At 47.7% G+C, this 5,000-nt stretch overlaps 1 protein-coding gene across 2 annotated transcripts in view; it reads left to right on the top strand.

The window, feature by feature from the left end:
- The window catches only part of LOC130211857 (tumor necrosis factor ligand superfamily member 10-like), a 33,037-nt gene that overhangs the window by 23,018 nt on the left and 5,019 nt on the right, over positions 1–5,000 (top strand). The window lies entirely within an intron of this gene.

Genomic DNA, 5,000 nt, shown 5'->3' with positions numbered 1-5,000 from the left:
ATTAAACAAATCACTTGAATTGTCTAATTAACTCGAAACACCTGCAAGGGTTTCCTGAGCCTTGACAAACACTCAGCTGTTATAAATCTTTTTTTTTACTTGGTCTGAGGAAATATTAAAATTTTATGAGATAGGATTTTAGAGTTTTCTTAAGCTGTAAGCCATAATCAGCAATATTAAAAGAATAAAAGGCTTGCAATATTTCAGTTGATTTGTAATGAATCCAGAATGCATGACATTTTTGTTTTTTTAATTGCATTACAGAAAATAAAGAACTTTATCACAATATTCTAATTTTCTGAGACAGTCCTGTATATAGATATATTTATTTATATATATATATTCCATTGTTTGCCAATGTTTTTCTTTATAGATTTAATATCTGACTGACACAATCCAGACTTTACTTTTAAATCCCTAAATATATATATTTTGGGATATTAAGCGGTGTGTGCGTAGCCGTCTGACCCCAGAGGTGAAGCACCAGATGGCAGCGGGTTGCAGTGCGTTAGCTAGCGGAGGAACGTGTGTGTGTGTGTGTGTGGACCGAGGCAGAGTTAATTTTCAGAGATTTGTACGTAACGAGAATTAATTGACACGTTTTGCAAGACTTTCGTCAGAAAGTGCGTGTAACTCTTCGTAAGATATCCTTCGCTGTCGGAGGATTCATCGTCTCTCCTGCGGACCGTGAACGATCGACTCAGTAACCGGCGGTCAGCGTCACGGGGTTATCTTCTGTCGTTTGTGCAGAGTGGATTCAAAGTGTGTTCCTCTTGTGTACGAGCAAGAATAAACACGACTACCGATCAACGACCGGTAACCGAGCGCACAAACAACTCTCAGCCTGTTCGGCCACATTTACATTTATGTGCTCCAACTTGTGTTTTACGAGACTTCTTTTCGCCCCCGGGTGTTTTCTAGACACACACACACACACAGGTTTGCATACACACTTCCAGCCGTGTGTCTGCGAGCTCGTCAAAGCGATGCTTCGTGGACCGGCGCCAGACCTCAGAAACACTGGAGACCAGAACAATGTGGATCTCCGCCCGGCGACTGCAACCATCACAGGTTTTATGTTTATTTTAACGAACACAAACCGGTTGGCTCACCTTCAGACTAGTTCTGAGAAGTGAAACCAATTCTGACCACACTGTTAAAGCTGCATTCTCTCTCCTGACCACCAGGGGGCGACTCCTCTGGTTGTATAGAAGTCTATGCTTCATGTGTTAAAGCTGCATTCTCTCTCCTGACCACCAGGGGGCGACTCCTCTAGTTGTATAGAAGTCTACGCTTCATGTGTTGAAGCTGCATTCTCTCTCCTGACCACCAGGGGGCGACTCCTTTGGTTGTATAGAAGTCTACGCTTCATGTGTTAGAGCTGTATTCTCTCTCCTGACCACCAGGGGGCGACTCCTCTGGTTGTATAGAAGTCTACGCTTCATGTGTTAAAGTTGCATTCTCTCCCCTGACCATCAGGGGGCGACTCCTCTGGTTGTATAGAAGTCTATGCTTCATGTGTTAAAGCTATATTCTCTCTCCTGACCACCAGGGGGCGACTCCTCTGGTTGTATAGAAGTCTACACTTCATGTGTTAAAGCTGCATTCTCTCTCCTGACCACCAGGGGGCTCCTCTGGTTGTATAGAAGTCTATGCTTCATGTGTTAAAGCTGCATTCTCTCTCCTGACCACCAGGGGGCTCCTCTGGTTGTATAGAAGTCTATGCTTCATGTGTTAAAGCTGTATTCTCTCTCCTGACCACCAGGGGGCTCCTCTGGTTGTAGCCGGCTTGTTCCTCACAGCGATGCAAAGCTCATTTCCTCCCAATCAGCGGATTGAAAACTCTTTTTTTAGTTTTTTTGTGACATTTTGCTCGATAACCCAAACGAGACTTCTCTGTCACGTCTTTCCTCGGCCTCCCTTTAACACGGCAGCCCTCGGGTCTCTGAGGATCCTCTGCTGGTCGGCGGCCGCGTGTCGCTGCAGCTGTAGCCGCGTCGCGCTCTGCTTCACGAAGCCACCGAAGCGACGGCGTGCTCCTGCTTGTGCGCGTCGGGGGGCTGAAACAGCCAATTTGGGGCTAAAGTGTGAACGTAATGTCTTGTGGCCTCGGGGCTCCTCCTCCATCTGTTCAGCTTTAGGCCCGGTGTTACTCGGCACCGCAGAACGAGGACCTGGTCCGACCAGCGATTCGTTTGAATTTGCATCCATCAAAGAAATGTTTCTACACGCCAGAATCAAACCGCTCGAAAGGGTCTGAAGGGGGGTCGCCTTAAGACATGGTGTGAAGAGCTTCATATATATAATTATATATATATAAATATATATTTATTTATTTAAATATTTATTTATTTACATAAATATTTATTTATATATATATATAAATATATTTATTTATATATATATATATATATAAATAAATAAATAGCAAGTAGAGTGACCAGGTGTGAACAGCTCCAAATATATATATATAAAATATAAAAAAGTGATTTGTTTGAATTTGCATCCCTCAAAGAAGTGTTTATACGTTTCTACACGCCAGAATCAAACCGCTCTAAAGGGGCTGAAGGTGCGTCGCCTTAAGACATGCGCAGAATGGCCCAAGGCAACACGTTCCCATACACACATGTCCAATGATGGACAGACCAAGGACGGCAGACAGCCGTGGTTGCCCCCCCCCCCCCCGTCTGAGTCAATCCACTGATATAAGTCATCTTCCCGCAGACATAGGAGGACCTTTTCCCCGCTTAGTCTGAATGTCTGGACGCTTACGGCTGTAAATCTTCAGGCCCCTCATTTCCTACAAAACACACACACACACACACACACACACACACACACACACACACACACACACACACACACACACACACACACACACACACACACACACACACACACACACACACACACACACACACACACACACACACACACACACACACACACACACACCGTCTGTCTTTGTTTAAGCCTCTCTGGTCCTTTTCCCCTCAAGTCTCTCTCTCTCTTTCCTCTGCCATGCGTGGACGATCCAATCGGGCGAGCGAGGGCCTCAGTGGACGGGAACAGGAATGTCTGGTTTGTGTAAATGCTGCTAACACGCCGCGCGGCGCTATCAAGCTAATCCGGCTCATTTCCTCGTCCGCGCTTATCGTATCGCGCCCCGGTGGTCACGCTCGTTTTGCACAACAACACTGCGTCGTTGTTGTTGTTGTCGTCTTCATCAGCTCGCGCCAGAAGAAAAGTAGTCGTACGATCCGGATCGCAGACGATGAGGTCCCAGAATGTTTTAACGACCCGCAAAACAATCCGGAGTTAAGAACCATCGAGGGCGTCGAGTTGTTTATCAACTGGACTCCAGGCGTCTGACGCCGCGGAGGACAAGAGAGGAGAGGACACACAAAGAGTTGAAGGAGGAACCAACGTCGTCTGGTCCTCGGACAGCAGAGTGAGGCCCGTGGCCTCAGGTGAGCCTCGGCCTGTTGCTATGACGGTTATCCAGAGAGATGCCATAAAATGACCTTTTTTCTTTTACGTCGAGAGAGAGAGAGAGAGAGAGAGAGAGAGAGAGAGAGAGAGAGAAACCCTCCCGCCGTCTCTATTGAGGCCACCGAGCCGCCGGCCGCCCCGGTGTTTCCTCTCAAGGAGTGTTTTTTATTTGCTGAGTCTTGTCCTCTTGGCTGTCTGGACCCGATCTGGACTTGGCTGTGAGCCGGCATTCCTCGGTCGGTTCCTCGCTCTCCCGGGTTGCCACCGTAGGAGCGAACCCCGCTCGATGGGAGGGGCCCCGCTCGATGGGAGGGGCCCCGCCACCGGCCCGACGGGGGGTAGGGGGGCGACTCCTCTGACCCCGATGCTGGAGCACAGAGCATGACCCCGACCCAGGAGGAGAAGGAGAGGGAGGAGGAGGAGGAGGAAACATCGCAGCTGTGTTGAACATGCAGAAGGAATTAAATGAAATCAATGAATCACCAGCCAGCGTTCCATTCTACACGCGGACCCTGAACGCCTCTCTTCACCCTCCAAACCCAGGAGACCGAGCCGGTGCTGGAAGGATAGAATAATAAATAAAGAGGAAACAGAGAGCCGGCGTGGCGAGTTCTCTCGTCTCCTTCGAGGCTTAAGGAAACAATCCGGACGTTGAAGGAGACGACGAGGAACGTCCAGCGGGGCTCGAGGAGACGCGGCCGCGAGGAAAGGATGAAAGAGGAAAGAAAATGAAAGAAGAGACACGTGGAACAGAGGAGAGATGAGGGGATGAGAGGTTGAGGGGATGAGAGTATGACGGGATGAGAGGATGAGGGGATGAGAGGATGAGAAGATGAGGGGATGAGGGGATGAGAGTATGACGGGATGAGAGGATGAGGGGATGAGAGGATGAGGGGATGAGAGTATGAGGGGATGAGAGGATGAGAGGATGAGGGGATGAGAGGATGAGGGGATGAGAAGATGAGGGGATGAGAGGATGAGAGGATGAGGCTCAACATGCTTCTCTCCATCTCGACTCGACAAACCACTTTAATAATGAGACAAAAGATTTCCGGTTGAAGCCACTGGAGCTCGCGGTGAGTTCAGGGACCCTCGGTCTCGTAGTTTTAGATAGATACACAAGATACAAATACACAAAGAGACACGATACAAAAACACAAAGATACACGAGATACAAATACACAAAGAGATACAAATACACAAAGATACACGAGACACAAAAACACAGAGACACAAGACACAAAAACACAAAGAGACACAAGATACAAATACACAAAGATACACGAGACACAAAAACACAAAGAGACACGAGATACAAATACACAAAGAGACACGAGATACAAATACACAAAGAGACACGAGAACAAGATATAAATATATATGGGTTGAGTTAAATGGATGGGGGGGGGGGGTGCAGACGACCCGTGACGACCTTCATCTTCATCTTTATATTTATTGAGAATCTAAATGGAACCAGCATTGATCCTAAAGGTCGCCGTGACGACGAC

Source organism: Pseudoliparis swirei, chromosome 21 (genome assembly GCF_029220125.1).
Source record: "Pseudoliparis swirei isolate HS2019 ecotype Mariana Trench chromosome 21, NWPU_hadal_v1, whole genome shotgun sequence".
NCBI classification, from domain to species: Eukaryota; Metazoa; Chordata; class Actinopteri; order Perciformes; family Liparidae; genus Pseudoliparis; species Pseudoliparis swirei.
This window is presented reverse-complemented; position numbering and strand designations above follow the sequence as displayed.